The following is a 19,146-nucleotide window of genomic DNA, read 5'->3' as shown; positions in this document are numbered from 1 at the left end:
CTTCAAATTGCTTACCACATATGTGATATATCACACAACCTTCGCAACTAATCAAGATGAACGAGATTACTCATGGTACAGAGTTTGAGTTGTTTTAAGAATGCAACCTGATTATTTCTAGATTGGACTGCTGTAAATGTACTGAAAACAATATTGTGCATTTTTGGTACAATATGCAAAAGTGCTGGTGAAACTCCACAGCATTCGTTGGAAGTAAAACCGGAAAGGACCAAGCCCGTCCTCTGGAAATGCTGTTCAAAACTATTCAATCTTTTCACAGAAATGCCTATTAGAATGCACTTCTTAATTGTGCAATTTATTTAATTTCATAGAAATTTGGGAAGGTAGTTGAAATGTTGATATGCTCTCATCCATTGTTTTCTAAGTATTAGTTCCATCTAGAGCACTAACCCTACATTTTATAAACAATGCATCATATAGAAAGTTGTATCTACAGATATAGTGAGTCATATTTTGCAATTGAAATAATGATCCCTTAGGAAAAAGCACATTGCTTCAAAAAGCGCCTTGCCTGAAAAATTGATTCTAAAACCAAAAATAAAGTTCCAAAAAATTAATTTAAAATTATTATGCAGAAAATTTGCTCCAATATGGCCGTGACAGATTTCAAAATGCTCAACAATGGATTATTAATGATCAGATTTGCCATGAAATTGTAGTGAAGCAGAATTACAAATCACCATGAGTTTCTGGCCAATCTGTACCATTTTGCCATAAAAAAAGGAATGAAACAAAGCCTTTTCATGAAGTTCACAAAGAGAATGCATTTGCTCATTAATTTCTCATCAACCTCGCCCCACTAAGAAAAGAGTTTAAATCCTTTTATATGATGAAATGATTTAGGTTTTAAAAAGCATAATTTTACATTTTTCCTCATCATCTATTCATTTTGTTAACAACTTTATTTCTCTTTCTGCATTTGGTTTGATCTTGAATTTGTGCATTTTCATTTGCCACCTTTTCAGCCCAACTCTATTTCTCAACCTTTTCATCTCATTAAGGAAATAAACCTGTTCTCCCCCACCCCACCAAGTTTTTAGATTCCTCATTGAAATATTACCATTTCACACATCAAACAAGTCTATCAGCAAAGACGAAGCCGAATGATCTATTGGAACTAATTTTGCAGAAAACAAGGTGTTTCACTTCATCAACATTTGCCTAATTGCATTTCAATAGTGAATATTATTATAGAGACCCAGCCTTTTTTCCTTGTAGAAAATCACTCTGCCAGTTTGCCAGCATGCAAGAATATCTGGAATAATATACAATACATATGGAAAAGAAAATGAAATGTTCTGTCATTTGTCACAGACGAATATGAAAAGTACATATCCAGATTGAGTAGTTTTGCTTCTACATTCTGATTATATACCAGACATACTTTCATAGTCTAGCTATTTTAATTATTTCAATTATATAGATGTCAGCAGTTAACTTAATCTGGAACGTTGTTGATAACCACAGGATATAAGAAACATTGTTTCAAACATTGAAATTGGTTATATGTGGTGCTTTTTCCATGCTGAATTTGTTCATTATTTCCATAATTTAAAACCTTTCAATTATGTTTTGAAAACTCCGTGCCATTTAAAAAAAATTCTTCCACATTTTCAGCAGGAAATTAGTTTGCTTATTCCTCACCCACTCTTTCATTGCACAGTAAATTCTGAATTAGTGAACTGTTCATCAACACTGCAGCAGTTTCTAGATATAATGTAGAGTAGACAGCTTGGAAGAAGCGGGTGTTATGGATTGAATATACTTTGCAGGCTTCAGGTGTATTTTCTTAAGACAAATTGAACCTGCGATTTCACTGCTCTTGACAGCTTTGTTTTGACCTTCTGCTTTTAAGTGAGTGGTATTTGATATTGTTGCACTAATTAAAGTACAAATCAGGAGTCTTGAACAATGGAGTGGTCACTGTAGTAAAGGTAAAATATACTTTGGATCGGCAATGGGATTGATGATTATATTTTTGGCAAAATTGTAGAAATATTTTGGTAGGCTAAGCATTTACACGGTGGAATTACAAAGTGTATTTTCTTCCAAAGTGTATTTATTTTCTTCAAAGGGTGTAGACTCTGTGAACAAAGCGTAGTTAGTGTTCATTGTTCCTTCCTAATTCCCCATCCACTGAAGAGATAGCTCGGAGTCAACTCTTCTAGTAGGGCTGGAGTTATATAAAGACATGGCCTATTTCCTTCACTTCAGGCCATTTGTGAACAAAATACATGTTTTACAACAACCCTGGGATGTTAATCATCTTTATTACATTTTGATTTCTGGTCTATTTAAGTCTTGACTTTCAATTCCCTGGATGCCAGGGTGAAATTTGAATTCATGTGTCTAGATCAGTAGTTCTGATCTCTGGATACTATTCTCATATTTTAATCCCTGTTAATGACCAGGAGTGTGTTGGGGTCCATTTGAGTCTATCTTTTATCAACTACATATTTAGAGAGCCTTTCGAAGTGAAATTGACGAGCAGAGATGGATTTTTAACTCTCAAAATGAGTGAGTTGGGATTGAGATCATTCATGATACATTTTCATGGGATTATCAATCTATTTGCACACTGGAGGTTGTTTGTATAACTGCTATAATGAGCCTGACTGTCATACTTGACCAGGTGTTCCAAATCCTTAGGCAAAACAGTAACTGAAAGTATGAGATAAGGGATGAAGACAGAAGATTCGCGTGCATTAAAATGCTGCTTGTTGGCCAGGTGAAGCAATAGTGTTTCTCAGACTTCAATTTCCATTTGCCCCTTCAACTACCAACTGACTCCACAAATGCAATCTATTCCCTCACCTCACCCCAAGCTCTACCCAGCTTGAATCCAAAGATCCATCACCATCTGATCCCAACCTACCTGCAACTTCTTCATCTCAGCTTCACCATGATCATGGACATTCCTAATGATTACTGAAGCAATCTTTTATCAATAGGGTGTCCAACCTACCAATCCAAGAATCTACATTGGGAACTCCTTTTATAAGAGAAGTGAAGTTCTGCATTTCCCATCCTATCCTACCCTTGTTCAGAACTCACCTCCAGGCTAATAGCTTGGTTTTAAGTAAGGCAAATTCAATAGAAATTCCCATTGTTCATTTGCCTGTCCACTTGATACTTGCAAAACCTAACTAACATGGTCCACTTGTACATGTTGAAATAACAAAGCTTATTTATATGTCTGTATGAGCTAAAACCTATTGTGATACCCAATTACACTTTCTTCTTTATTTCTCTCAACTAATAAAGTGCTCTCTGAGAAAATTCGATAACAAGTGATTAAATAAGTGACAACTTTAGGCACCCCTGAAGTCTGGGAACTCAGTGGTTGATCTTACTTTGGTGTTAAGTGATGGTATAAAGCCATTGCAGAACATCTTATCCATATATTTTAAAGAAAAAGGTAATTAACTTCCAGTTATACAGACTTTTATCATGCCTTTTAAAGACAGTTGAATTTGTTTGAAAAACAACACTCTGGGCAAACACGACAACCAATTTTCACTCAAATAAGAAAGAAACTATTGATTGAGAAAATAATAGTGGACTTGCTCAGTTGGTGGAGGGGAATCTTTCATATCCTCACAGACCCAAGAAATTGGCAGGCAGGATAATGACCTAATATTTCTGAGTATTTCATTGCAGGAATAGAAATATGCTTTCATCGAAGAAAATTACAAAATAATGCAGAGGAAAACGTTAATCAACAAACTTGATTTCTGCATTGAATTATTTTACAGTATGTCCTGGTAACAAGACATAGCAAACATAGTCAGTTTGACATTTAACACAACTGCAATATCTGCACCATTGCCTTTTTCAGTACACAATTTTTTTGACAATGTTTCTCCTCTTAACCATACATAGCTGTCAGTATAGAGGTGGATTTATCAAATGGATGGCTTCGAAGGCAGTTCGTCACAGAGTAAGTGGAAATCTGATGGGAACAACAGCTACTTTGACTGTAATTGTTCAGCCCTTCAAAGAACAGATGTTGGTCTTCATTGCAAAGGGTATGGATTATGAAGTTGGAGACCTAAGAAAGCATTTTACAGGGTGCTGGAGTAAGGCCACAGCTGAAGTAGAGTATGCTGTTTCAGACTTCATACTTGAGGCATGACATTGTTGCATTGTGCTGAGAAGATTCTTGAGGGTGATTCATGGGAGAGCATACTGTAAGTGACGTGAAAAGAAAGGTTGAGAAGATTGGGTGTTTACTCCCTGGAATTTAGATGAATGACCTAATTGAAACATTAAGATATCAGATTGGAACCATGGGACAGCAAGCTGAATGGCTGTCTCACTGCTCCAGAAACCTGGCTTCATTCTTGACCCCAGGTGCTGGCCCAATTTACACCCAATTTACCTATACCCCAGGTATGTTTTGAATGGTGGGAGGAAACTGCAGCCCCTGGGAAAAACGAGGAGAGTGTCCAAACTCCTTACAGGATCCGAACCCGGGTCCCTTTCGCTGGCACTATAAAGGCATTGTGTTAACCGCTACGCCAACTGTGCCACCCTGTGTGTCGGTTGGTTGATTGATGGGCATGGTGAAGTCTTGGACGTGCTGCTGAGTATGTGAGGAGAACAAAAAATGGGATTAATGTAGGATTAGTATAAATGGGTGGGGTTGATGGTTGACCATAGTGGGTCGATTAACCTGCTTCAGTCCTGTATCTCTGTCTGTATGATTTCATACTGAGTGGAATGGCAGGAATTAAAAAAAATAATTTAATTTAGAGGTAAGCACAGTAACAGGCACTTCTGCCCCATGAGCCCATGCCACCCATGTGACCAATTCATCAACACACCCCTTATGTCTTTTGAACATGGGAGGAAACCTGGCAAAATCCTCACGGACACAAGGAAATGGTACAAACTCCTTACAGATATTAACGGATGGGAGCCTGGATTGCTGGCACTGCAATAGCACAGTGGGAATTACTGCACTAACCGTGACACCCTGGATGGAAACTGAGAAGCTGTTTCCCCTTGTAGGTGCATCTCGAGCTAAGGGACGTGGTTCCTAATATGACTTGCTCTTTTAACCTGGAGATGAGGAGAAATTTCTTCTTTCAGAGGTTGTGACTATGATTTTTGTTAGTCGCAAAACAAAATTCTAATTTATTTTGAAGCTTTGAATATATTCAAGGTGGAGACCAACAAATCTTTGAATTACAAGGTGGTGGAGAACAAGTAAGTGAGAAAGTGAGATCACGTACAATGATACATAATTCCCTGAAAGTGGTTGTAAAGAGAGCTTTGGCATTTTGGCTTTCATAAATCAAAGTACTGAGTACAGAAATTGGGATGTTATGTTAAAGTTGTATAGGACATTGGTGGGGCCAAATTAGGAGTATTGTGTGCAATTTTGGTCTCCTAACTACAGGAAGGATATCAATAAAATGGAAAGAGTACAGAGAAGATTTACTAGGATGTTGCCCGGACTTCAGGAACTGAGTTACAGGGAAAGCCTAAACAGGTTAGGACTTTATACCCCAGAGCATAGAAGAATGAAGGGAGATTTGATAAAGGTATTTAAAATTATGAGGGGAATAGATAGAGTAAATATAGATGGGATTTTTCCACTGAGGGTAGGTGAGATACAAACCAGAGGGCATGGGTTAAGGGTGAAAGGGGAAAAGTTAAGGGGGGGGGGAACATGAGTGGGAACTTCTTCACACAGAGAGTGGTGGGAGTGTGGAATGAACTTCCAGCTGAAGTGGCAAATGGGGGCCCAATGTTAACATTTAAGAGGAATTTGGACAGGTGCACGGATGGGAGAGGTATGGAGGGCTACGGACTGGGTGCAGGTCAGTGGGACTAAGAAAAAAAAATGGTTCAGCACAGACTAGAGGGGCCAAGGTGGCCTGTTTCTGTGCTGTAATTGTTCTAGGGCACACATGTCAAACTCTGGCTACGATATAATTATATTTGGCCCGCAAGATCATTTCAAAAATGTATTAGAGGTGGCCCGCTGGCCACCGCGGCAGTATAGCGCATGCACAGCTAATACTATAAATCCCAGAATGCATTGGCGTCAGCCCGCTAATCGCCCCCACCTCCTCTGTTTACGTTGCAGGGTCTCACCGTGGACTCTGGTTTTGGGGCCTGGCCGGTGTCAGGGGAAGCCAAGGCCGCTTCCCAGCGCCCGGAACTGGAGGCCTCGGGCCTGACCTCGCCAGGACCGTTGCCCACTCCCCCTCCCTGCCGCAGGCCGACCCGCAACTCACGGTGACGGGGCCTCTGATCCGCCGAGATGCCACCCTGCAGCGAGAGCCGATGCCCCTGCACTGTCGTTGTCCAACCCGATCGCCCGCAAACCCCGCCCTCCTGCACACAGGCCTGAGTAAGGATTATGAACTTTAATCTCAGGATAAAACGATCTTCCAATAGTTTCATGTCACAGTGATAAATATATTCCTGGTTAAAAATGGTCCTGCACCTGGATACAAGCTCATTAGGCATAAAACTTGAAAAGTGTGTAAATCAAAGGATATCTGTACCAATGGAAAAAGGGCATGGCAAATAACCCTGCTAGAGTTCATGCCCACAATCAGTCACCCATTTGATTGTTTCAGGAATCATGTTATTCTCCCACATTCTCAATAGCCCTCAGATTTTACAATTCGACAGCACACTAGCAACATTTGACAAATCCTCCAAAGAGGAATATTATTTATTGAATATTTTATTTCTCATTTGTTAATGCTTCTGGAAAGATTTTATCCAAAACTATTATTAAACATTTATTTTAATAAGAAAAAGTTTAACATTACATATGTTGAAAGAAGAGAAAACATGCAGATGTTGTTGAAAATTTTCAATAAATATTTAGTTTGGCCCTCGACTTAGTCCAAGTTTTTGATTTTGGCCCTCCGTGAATTTGAGTTTGACACCCCTGTTCTAGGGTTTCTATAGTGTTGAGACCAATTCAGATCAGCCATGATCTGACTGATTGGTGGAGCAGGCTTCTGGTTTGTTTTTGTTGCTCTGTTTCTTTTTCTCAGTGGAAGGTTGTTGATATAATTCTTGAAGTCGCGAGGAGAGAGAGAGAGGAGTAATTAATCAAGTTCAAGTTTATTGTCAGATGTATCGAAAATGCAATGATAGTGGTTGCTTTGTTTACTGGTTAGTAAACATCTCATATATAGTATAAGTAAGCCACAGTAACAAAGTGCAGTTATAGAGAACTCCAGTTCCTTGGTCTTACTGACATTGAGGTGGTTGTTCCGGCACCAAGCCACATGTCCTCCCGTCTCTCTTCTGTATTCTGTCTCATCATTGTTCAAGATCTTGCCTATGACCGTAGTGTCAACGGCAAGTTTGTAGATAATGTTGGGCCAGTGTTTGGTCACACAATCATGAGTGTAGAGGGACTGAAGCAGAGAAATGAGTAAACGTCCAGTGTTGAGGATCATCATGGAAAAGGCGCTGTCACCAGTCCTCATTAATGGCAACCTGCGAAATAGAAAGTCATGGATCTAATTGCAAAGAGGAGGCATGAGGCCAAGGTTGGAACTGAGTATGTTTGGAACATTTGTGTTGAAAGCAGAGCTGTAGTCCAGAAACTGTAGTTTGATTTAAGTGTCCTTGTTCCAGGAGTTAGTTTGGGGCCAGAGAGAAGGCATCTTCTGTTTTGGTGCATTGCAAACTGGATTTGGTTGAGGGTGGCCAGTAGGCTGGAGTTAATGGATCAGCCTCTCAAATCATCTCACAAAGGTGTATGTCAGAGTCACTGGCCAGTTGTTATCGAGGACCATCACTACATTCTTCTTTGGTACTGGGATAATAGTGGTCTCCTTAAGGCACGTGGGTAGTTCAGCCTGTAGAAGGCTGTGGAATGATATCTGTGATCGTGAGGTACCTTGTGTTTGATGGCTGGTTTTTGTTGGGTGCAGGAATGAGGAAGTATTCAAGAGCTGCTGCCTGAGCTCGGCAAGGCAGAGTTTAGTTTGCCTGTCAACAACAGCACTGCCCATTATCAATTGTATGGACACATTGGCAGTGGACATAAATTTTTAAACATGTGGACATACAGCATGGTAACAGGCCCTACCAGCCCACGAACCCATGCCTCCCAGATACACCAATGAGCCTACAACCCTCATATGTTTTGAAGGCTGGAAGAAATAGAATACCTGGAAAAATCCCTAAAATAATGGGGAGGACATACAAACTCCTTACAGACAGCTCTGGATGTGAGCCCAGGTTGCTACTAGTGTGGTATTAACCACTATACTAACTGTGCTGTCCTAAAGTTAATTCAGAGAATTGGGCATGGAAAAGCAAAAGCTTTGAAACTGGAATTCACCTATTATTTATTCATTTACCTGACAAAACCAAAAAAATAATGAAATTGGGCAAATCCATTCTTGAAACAATGCGAGGGTTGGTCACACCATGACAGGCACATTTCCCACGATTGCAACAGAGATGTATGGCTCTGTGTTTTCTCTGAGCTATGGTAAAGAACTTTCCAGGATCCAACCCAAAACAAGCAAAGAGAAACTGCATAAAAGGCTATCAGTGTTGAAGGCAAACGACGTGATCACCAGTGCCTTCTTGTGATCGAATGCTGTGATGGTGCCCTGTCTTGAGTGACCCAGGCCACAGTGAGGGATTGGGGGAGGAGGGGGTGATCAGAGAGGCAGAGATCACACTGGAGTACACAAACAGCTGCAAACAAAGCAGGAGTAAGGAAAAATGAATGATAAAATGTTCTGACAAGTATAACATATGATTTGTTCAATACATCAATGTCAGAATTTGCATCTCATTGGGTATTCCAACACAATCTGTTCCTTTTGTGACTGTTGAATGAAGGTCATCTTTGAGTTCCACTTTATGCTGGTAATAGTAGACAGAAGTGATATGCAAATAGTGACATCATCTTGAAATGCCCAATCCAATTTCCTGATGGCTGCTTTTTTACTGGAAATGATCACTCACCTGATCTACTCACTCTTAAATCACTCATTTTGTCAATTATCTATGAAGAGCAGAATTGAACCAAACTGTTTATTGGGCTGTAGTTCCTCAAATGGATGAATGCAGGTATTTCTTTGGTTCAAACATAGGAGAAAATTAAAGGATTATGGGGATAGGAAATGAGGATAGTGAAGTCAGCGGGGACTTGCTTCCTACCTTGATGAACATCTACAACACTCGATGCAGGCAAAAGGCAATAATCATTGTGAAGGTCTCCACACACCCCTCATGTAAACTGTTCTCCCTTCTGCCATCTGGTAGGAGGTACCGTAGCACTCGGATCAGATTGGGCAACAGCGTGTTTTCACACAAGTCATCAGGCTCCTGAATTCCCAGAACAGATGTGGATAGTGCACCGTGGATGTTTACTGTAAACATCTTAATATTTTATGTTGTTTAACTTCTATTCTAACTTATTTGTGTAAATATGTTCTGTGGTCCTGGAGAAATGCCATCTCATCTTTACCGTGCGAGAATAGGATGAACGATAAATGAAGGTGTCATTTGAACAAGACAATATGTGAGTCCACATTTGCAGTGGGACTTACAAAAAGGTAGTATTCCTTTAACAAATAGGACATTAAATTGTAGAGGAATGTTGAGTCGTAACAATAAGAAATTGTAATAAAAATTCGGGGCTTACGCTATTTAAACATCTTGAAAAATTGGACTCTAAGCTCAAAACTAAAGAACTGAGTATTTGTTTGTAAGAACCCAGTAGAGTGAAAGGCAAGGGTGTACACAAGTTCAAGTTAAAGTTTATTGTCAGAGTACATATAAGACATCACGTAAAACCATGAGATTCTTTTTTTCTTGCAGGCCAGGCAGAATTTGTACTTATCAGTAGTGTAAATTGCACTCAAGAAAAAGATACATTTACAAAAGAGAGAAATATAAATAAAGTAAGAAATGTAATCTGGGCCAGCGGCACCATTAGGCCGACGAGGCAGCTGCCTAGGGCGCAGACCTTAGAGGGGTGCTGTTGAAGAGAGGTTCCAACAGCTCTGGCACCGCTGCGTCCTGGATGACGTGGTTCTGTACTGAAAAGAATATTGTGCATTTTTGGCACAATACGCAAAAGTGCAGGCAAAACTCCGTAGCATCCGTTGGAAGTAAAATCAGAAAGGACCAAGCCTGTCCTCTGGAAATGCTGTTCAAAACTATTCAATCTTTTCACAGAAATACCTATTAAAATGTACTTCTTAATTGTGTAACTGTTGTGCAATGTATTTCATTTGACATAAATTTAGGAATGCAGTTGAAATGCTGGAACACGAACACTACATTTTATAAACAATGCCTCATATAGAAAGTTATAGAGAGAGTCAGATTTTGCAAAAATATAGTTTAAAATTATTATGCAGAACATTTGCTCCAATATGGCCAGAACAGGTTTCAAGATGCTCAACAATGGATTATTAATGATCAGACTCTCCATGAAATTGTAGCGAGGCAGAATTACAAATCACCATGAGCTTCTGGCCAATTTGTACCACTTTTCCAGGAAAAAAGGAATGAAACAGAAAGCCTTTTCATGAAGTTCACAAAGAGAATTCATTTGCTCATTAATTTCTCATCAACCTCGCCCCACTAAGAAAAGTCTGGTAAGTCAGGTAAGGTGGAGGGAAGAAGTGGTATGGAGCATGTCGTATTGCACCCACTGCTCAGCCTGGTCAGCATTCCCCCTCCCCCGGCTCAACCCCCTCCACCCCTGCTCATCCCAGTCAGCAGACCCCCACACCCCCTAGTGCTCACCCTGACTTAGGGTGCAAAGTAGTCTGGCACCAGCCCTGAATGTAAATGACTGTGGAATTGAAGAAAAATGAAGTATTCAGTAATAAATAATGTGCAAAGTAAGGGTCCTTAAACAAGTGTCTGATTGAATCTGTTGTGTAGGAGTCTGAGAGTGGTGGGGTGGCAACTGTTTCTGAACCCGGTGGTATGAGTTATATCCCGAGAGAGTCGATCCTTGATAATTGCTGCTGCTCTCCAATGGCAGTGCTCCATGCATATTCATTTCATGGTGTCTGACTGTCACCCCTATTTACATGAGCCTCTCACCCCATTACTTGCATCCTTTGAGCTAGTAACACTGAGGGCCTAAAGGCAAAATTGTTGAACCAGAAGGACATGAGGATTGCTATGTACTCTGCTTCACAGAGACATGGCTCACTCACCCCCCACTCCTCGGACTCTGCACTTCACCCAAAGGTTTCTCCCTAAATCTCATAGACCGGACGCTGTCCTTGAGTAAAGGAAGACGCGGTGCTGTCTGCTTCATGACTAACTCTTTGTGGGGTTCTGATGTGGTGACCTTGTCCCAGGGCTGCTCCCCTTATCTGGAACATCTGGTGCTGATGAACTGGCCCTTGTACCTCACAATTGTCCTGACTGCACTTGACATGCCTCCACAGGCAGATGTTAAGGTGGGAGTGGAGAATCATTATGCCATGATCGAGAAATATCATATATCTTAGTGTTCAGCCAGGCCAGCTTAAAGAATGTCCACCCAAACTTCACCAGCAAATTTCCTATAACTCTGGGGGATCGAACATTCTCAACCACTACTATCAAGGATGCTTACTGCTCCATTCCACACTTCTTCATTAGAAAGTCAGATCATTTAGCTTTGCTCCTCCTTCCTGCATAGAGACAGAAGCTGAAGAGAACAGACCCACCAGTGAAGACTGTACAGAGATGCTCTGGGGAGGCAGAAGTGTGGCTTTGTGACTGTCTGGAGTCGATGGTCTGGGCCACGTTAAAGGACTTGGTGGCGGATTAGAATGGCGGATGTGTGATTTTTCTCTAAGACATTGATAATGATAATGTTTACTTGCATGTACATAATATGCAAATACCCCAAATTCTTAATTTTCTGCAGCCAAACAGAAACTGTATTTTTAAAAAAATCCAATATTATCAGAAAGAAATAATAAATTAAAAGCTAGATAATAAATATTTACATCCCACTTTTATGAAGGGTGTAGGTATGATGGACAGATACTACCTTTGTTCCCAGGGTGGCAGTGGCCAATAGCAGAGGACATATGTTTAGTTTAATGGAGAAGTCAGAGGTAGGTTTTCAGGGCTGAATTAAGGCATTGAGGACCTGTAGCATTTATTCTAAAGGGTCCCTAAATTGTGCCGGCTGGCGCATGCGCAGTGTGGGGGGAGGGCAAGTGCCGGTTGGTGCGTGCGCTGCAAGCGGAAAGTGTGATGCGTACTGCCACATGTGCAGTGAGGGGGAAGTGTGACGGCAGCGCTCAAAGTGCAGGCTGGTGCATATGCGACAAGGGGGAAGTGTGACTTCGCGTGTCCATCCAACCCCCCCCCCCCACTTCACCCCGCCGATAATGTTTCTGATGCAGACCCTCCATTTTGGTAACCTTGAAATAGTCTTAATTATTGTTTACAAAATGATGCTAGCTTTCTCAGATCACTATATATTCAGTGATTACATCCTTGATTAAATGTTATAATAATTTTCACTACCACCCCTTCAAGGTTTCATATTTCCCATCAATCCCTCCCAAATCCAAACAGCCATTATAAAACGTTGATAGAATTACTTACATGTAGGGATCAATTTCAAATGTCAAAAGTATCCGCTCTAGACCTGTACCCCAGTACTTTTGCTCAGTTTCCGTTTCTTTCACAAGTTGGGAATCGACAAATTGTGCAGCATCTACAAGGTGCCACACTCCCATATTCTGGGTTAATAACCCCGATTAAAGGTGCTAATTGGTCAAAATCACTATCTTTGTGGCTGTGAGGTACCACTCTGATAGTCCCAGCTTGCTTGGCCATGGCACATGAACCATGGGTGTCCACGTCCTCCCCCTCAAAAGATGCTCACAAACTCAAGCTAGCATGCTGGAACATCAGAACCATGCTAGACAAGGCTGACAGCCACCAACCTGAACGTCGGTCTGCCCTCATCGCACATGAACTCCTCAGACTTGACGTCGACATAGCCGCTCTCAGTGAAGACCGCCTTGCAGATGTAGGCAGCCTCCAAGAACGCGCGTGGGCTACACACTCTACGGTCTGGCAAGCCTATGGATGAACGTCACCTATCTGGTGTAGGCTTCATGGTCAAGAACTCCATTGCCTCCAAACTCGAAAACCTCCCAACAGGCCACTTGGATGGGATCATGTCCATGCGACTCCCCCTTCAAAACAAGCGTCGCATCACCCTCATCAGTGTCTATGCTCCAACCCTCCAGGCGGAACCAGCAGAAAAGAACAAGTTCTACACTGATCTGCGCAACCTCATTCAACGCACCCCTACAGCCGACAAGGTTGTCATCCTTGGCGACTTCAACGCTAGCGTCGGCAAAGACTCAGAAACCTGGCCAGGAATTCTGGGCAAGCATGGTGTCGGCAAGTGCAACGACAATGGGCGCCTCCTGTTGGAGCTCTGCGCAGAACAGCGACTTGTCATTACAAACACCCTTTTTCAGCAGAGGGACAGCCTGAAGACTACCTGGATGCATCCCCGATCCAAACACTGGCACCTCCTGGACTACGTCCTGGTGCAAGAAAGAGACAAACGAGATGTGCTCCACACCAGGATCATGCCCAGTGCGGAGTGCCACACTGACCACCGGCTGGTTCGCTGCAAGTTCAACCTTCACTTCAAGCCAAAGTCCAGGAAGAGTAAAGCCCCCTGAAAGAGGTTCAATGTTGGAAACTTGCAGTCAGACGAAGTGAGAGGAAACTTCCAGGCAAACCTCAAAGCAAAGCTCGAGGATGCAATCCACCTCATGGACTCGTCCCCTGAAACCCTCTGGGATCAGCTGAAGACTGCCATACTGCAATCCACTGAAGAGGTACTGGGCTTCTCCTCCAGGAAAAACAAGGACTGGTTCGACGAAAACAACCAGGAAATCCAGGAGCTGCTGGCAAAGAAGCGAGCTGCCCACCAGGCTCACCTTGCAAAGCCGTCCTGGCCAGAGAAGAAACAAGCCTTCTGTCGCGTATGCAGCCATCTTTAACGCAAACTCCGGGAGATCCAAAATGAGTGGTGGACTAGCCTTGCCAAACAAACACAACTCAGCGCTGACATTGGCGACTTCAGGGGTTTTTACGAGGCTCTAAAGGCTGTGTACGGCCCCTCACCCCAAGTCCAAAGCCCGCTGCGCAGCTCAGACAGCAAAGTCCTTCTCAGTGACAAGATCTCCATCCTCAACCGATGGTCAGAACACTTCCAATCTCTTTTCAGTGCCAACCGCTCAGTCCAAGAATCCGCCCTGCTCCAGCTCCCTGAACAGCCCTTAATGCTAGAGCTGGATGAGGTCCTCACCTGGGAAGAGACATATAAGGCAATTGAACAACTGAAAAGTGGCAAAGTAGCAGGTATGGATGGAATCCCCCCAGAGGACTTGAAGGCTGGCGGCAAAACTCTGCATGCCAAACTGCATGAGTTTTTCAAGCTCTGCTGGGACCAAGGAAAGCTTCCTCAGGACCTTCGTGATGCCATCATCATCACCCTGTACAAAAACAAAGGCGAGAAATCAGACTGCTCAAACTACAGGGGAATCACGCTGCTCTCCATTGCAAGCAAAATCTTTGCTAGGATTCTCCTAAATAGAATAATTCCTAGTGTCGCCGAAAATGTTCTCCCAGAATCACAGTGCGGCTTTCGCGCAAACAGAGGAACTACTGACATGGTCTTTCTCCTCAGACACCTCCAAGAAAAATGCAGAGAACAAAACAAAGGACTCTACATCACCTTTGTTGACCTCACCAAAGCCTTCGACACCGTGAGCAGGAAAGGGCTTTGGCAAATACTAGAGCACCTCGGATGCCCCCCAAAGTTCCTCAACATGGTTATCCAACTGCACGAAAACCAACAAGGTCGGGTCAGATACAGCAATGAGCTCTCTGAACCCTTCTCCATTAACAATGGCGTGGAACAAGGCTGTGTTCTTGCACCAACCCTCTTTTCAATCTTCTTCAGCATGATGCTGAAACAAGCCATGAAAGACCTCAACAATGAAGACGCTGTTTACATCCAGTACCGCACGGATGACAGTCTCTTCAATCTGAGGCGCCTGCAAGCTCACACCAAGACACAAGAGCAACTTGTCCGTGAACTACTCTTTGCAGACGATGCCACTTTAGTTGCCCATTCAGAGCCAGCTCTTCAGCGCTTGATGTCCTGTTTTGCGGAAACTGCCAAAATGTTTGGCCTGGATATCAGCCTCAAGAAAACGGAGGTCCTCCATCAGCCAGCTCCCCACCATGACTACCAGCCCCCCCCACATCTCCATCGGGCACACAAAACTCAAAACGGTCAACCAGTTTACCTATCTCAGCTACACCATTTCATTGGATGCAAGGATCGACAATGAGATAGACAACAGACTCGCCAAGGCAAATAGCGCCTTTGGAAGACTACACAAAAGAGACTGGAAAAACAACCAACTGAAAAACCTCACAAAGATTAGCGTATACAGAGCTGTTGTCATACACACACTCCTGTTCGGCTCCGAATTATGGGTCATTTACCGGCATCACCTATGGCTCCTAGAACGCTTCCACGAGCGTTGTCTCCACTCCATCCTCAACACTGATTGGAGCGACTTCATCTCCAACATCGAAGTACTCGAGATGGCAGAGGCTGACAGCATCGAATCCACGCTGCTGAAGATCCAACTGCGCTGGGTAGGTCACGTCTCCAGAATGGAGGACAATCGCCTTCCCAAGATCGTGTTATATGGCGAGCTCTCCACTGGCCACCGAGACAGAGATGCACCAAAGAAGAGGTACAAGGACTGCCTAAAGAAAGCTTTTGGTGCCTGCCACATTGACCATCGCCAGTGGGCTGATATCGCCTCAAACCGTGCATCTTGGCGCCTCACAGTTCGGCGGGCAGCAACCTCCTTTGAAGAAGACCGCAGAGCCCACCTCACTGTCAACGGACAAAGGTGGAAAAACCCAACACCCAACCCCAATCAACCAATTTTCCCTTGCCACCGCTGCAACCGTGTCTGCCTGTCCCACATCGGACTTGTCAGCCACAAACGAGCCTGCAGCTGACGTGGACATTACCCCTCCATAAATCTTCATCCGTGAAGCCAAGCCAAAGAGGTGGTAATTGGCTAAAATCGCTATGCTTAACTATTTTAGCCAATTATCACCTTTAACCGGGGTTCTATGGGAGTGTGGTATCTTATAGCCACTGCACAAAATGAAAATGTTTAAGATAAACATCCAGGCAGGTATTCATAATTCATAGTACATGGAGTAACAGAGCATGTCAGCAAGCATTTAGTGTGGGGTCCGTGAAAATGCAGCACCCTCCAAGGAGTTGAGAGGTGGAGGGGAGATGCTGTTTATGGATGATTATAAAATATACCCATGAGTAAAGTAATGAATGTTTTAAGTTTTAATACTTAATAGTTTTAATCTTGGGCTTGACAGCCCAGTGAAGAGGAAAAGGATATTAAAACAAATTAAGAAAATGAAAGTAGATATAGTTTATTTTACAAGAAACTCATTTAATTGAAAAAGAACGTCAGAAGTTCAAAAGGATTGGATAGGATATATTGCAGCTTCTTCATTTAATTCAAAGGATTGAGAGTAGCTATTTTAATTGACAAAAAACTTCATGTTAAAATACAAAATGTAACTACTGAGCCTGCAGGGAGATATATTATGATACAATGTCAATTTTTTTTTCAGAATATTGAACACTAATGAATATATATATGCACCAAATTTAGATGATGAAAAATTTATACAGGAAACTTTTTTGAATTTGGACACTTTAATTTTAGACAGATCAACAAGAGCTATAGTAACAAAAAAAAAGTAGCCAAAGCTACATTGTCATTGATGAAAGATTTAAATTTGATAGATGCTTAGAGAAGATTTCCTCCAAGAGAAAGAGACTATTCTTTTGATTCCAGCAGACACGATTCTTACTTTAGAATTGACTTATTCTTGATATCTGCACAACCTCAGGGCAAAATACAGCTGACTGATTATAAAGCAAGAATTTTATCTGACCATTCTCTTTTGTTGTTGGTAATAATAATATTGGATAGAGAAGAATCAGTTTATAGATGGAGGTTTAATTCTATGCTCTTAAAAAGGAAAGATTTTTGTGAATTTATTAGAAGACAGTTAAGAATGTGACTAACTCTAACTCAGTTATAGATAAAATTACTTTATGGGATGCGATGAAGGCATATTTAAATCATCAAATAATAAAATTAAGTAGGATTATATGAAAGAAGTAGAGCAATTTGAGATAGAGATAATGAATTTAGAAAAAGATTTCCAGAGGCAAGTTAATGAAGATAAATAATGATCTCTTATTAACAAAAAGCTTCAAAATAATACTTTACAAAATATACAGAGCAGAGAAACTGATAATGAGAACCAATCAAAGGTATTATGAATTAGGTGAAAGGGTACATAAGGTTTCTGCATGGCAATTAAAGACAGAATAAGCATCGAGAATGATTATTGCAACCAAGAATGACTCTAATTTAATTTCTTATAAATCTCAAGAAATTAATGACAGTTTTAAACAATATTATTTAAAGTTATATCAATCAGTCTTTAAAAGATGATAATAAAATTTGATTTCAAATTAATGTACCTATATTCATTTGGATGATCAGAAAGGGTTGTCTGCTCCTTTCACACTAACAAAAGTTAGGGAGGCACTGAGTACTTTCCAAAGAAATAAGTTTCCGGGAAGGATGGTTTCCCACCTGAACTTTATAAAGAGTTTAAGAATTTAATAATTCTTCCATATATGAAAGTATGCGGCTGAAACACATACCTTACCAGAATCTTTTTAAAGCAGCAACAATAACTGATTCCTTTAAAAATGATCTTTATTTAGACCTTTATTAAATGCAGATTATGAAATAGTAGCAAAAATATTAGAAAATAGGTTGGAAAAATACTTAACCAAAGTTAATAAATATTGATCAAACTGGATTTGTTTAAAAAACATCAGCAGATAATGTTACTAGATTGTTGAGTATAATACATTTGGCACCAAAAATAGGAGCTATAAGTGTAGCAGTGGCTTTAGATACAGAAAAAGTGTTTGATAGATTAGACTGGGATTTTTTTTATTTCAAGTACTTGAAAAGTTTGGACTAGGGAAAATATTTGCAAATTGGATTAAAGCTCTGTATAATGGACCAAAAGCTAAAGTGGTAAAAAATGGATATGTTTCTGATTCTTTTCAATTAATTTGATCCAGTTGACAAGGGTGTTCATTGTCTCCAGTTTTATTTATTTTAGCAATCGAACCATTGGTAGAATTGATTAGGTCTGATTCTAATATTAAAGATTTTAGAGTTGATAGAGAGGAATATGATTAATCTATTTGCATATGACGTAATAATCTATTTGATGGAACAATAAAATTCATTATTTAAATTATATTCAAGATTAAAATAATATAGAATAGTTTCTGGTTATAAAATCAATTGGGATAAAAGTGAAATTTTGCCTCTTACTAGGGATGTAGTAAGAGATAACCAATTTAAATGGCCAATGAATGGAATAAAATATTTAAGGATATGAATAATATGTTTTAATTGATTTATAACCCTTTACTTAAGAATATTGCTGAAGATTTTAAAAGATGGATGGAATTACCTATATCTTTATTGGAAAGAGTTAATTGTATAAAAAAGAATATTTTTCCTAGGTTACAACATCTTTTTCAAACATTGCCTATATTTATTACACAGATTTCTTTTCAGAAATTGAATAAATATGTAAGAAAGTTTATTTGGAAGTGCAAAATGTTGAGGGACTCTTTAGAAAAATTTCAATTGGGAGGTTTATGACTTCCAAATTTTAAAAATTATTAAAATCTACACAAATGAAATTTTTTTTTTGAATGAGACAAACCAGCATGGATTAAGATAGAGATGGATAAAATAGGGGAGATAATACCTGAATATTTTGTATATAAATGGGATAAGAGATTAATAACTGGAGATAGGGATACTCCCCTGTTGAAACATTTGATTAATATATGGAACAAGGTAAATGTTGAAATGGGAATGAGGAATTATGTGATACTTAAAATGTCATTGATCCAAAATAGACTTATTCTATTTACAATGAATAATCGAC

The 19,146-nt window shown here is 40.7% G+C and overlaps 2 protein-coding genes across 3 annotated transcripts in view; one reads left to right on the top strand and one right to left on the bottom strand.

The window, feature by feature from the left end:
* prdm6 (PR domain containing 6) overlaps positions 1–19,146 on the top strand; it is a 282,501-nt gene that overhangs the window by 6,908 nt on the left and 256,447 nt on the right. The window lies entirely within an intron of this gene.
* Positions 1–19,146, bottom strand: part of ppic (peptidylprolyl isomerase C) — a 186,368-nt gene that overhangs the window by 52,398 nt on the left and 114,824 nt on the right. The gene's annotated exons all lie outside the window — the stretch shown is intronic.

Source organism: Narcine bancroftii, chromosome 1 (assembly GCF_036971445.1).
Source record: "Narcine bancroftii isolate sNarBan1 chromosome 1, sNarBan1.hap1, whole genome shotgun sequence".
NCBI classification, from domain to species: Eukaryota; Metazoa; Chordata; class Chondrichthyes; order Torpediniformes; family Narcinidae; genus Narcine; species Narcine bancroftii.
Note: the sequence above shows the minus strand (reverse complement) of the source record. Positions and strands in the feature narration are given on the sequence as shown.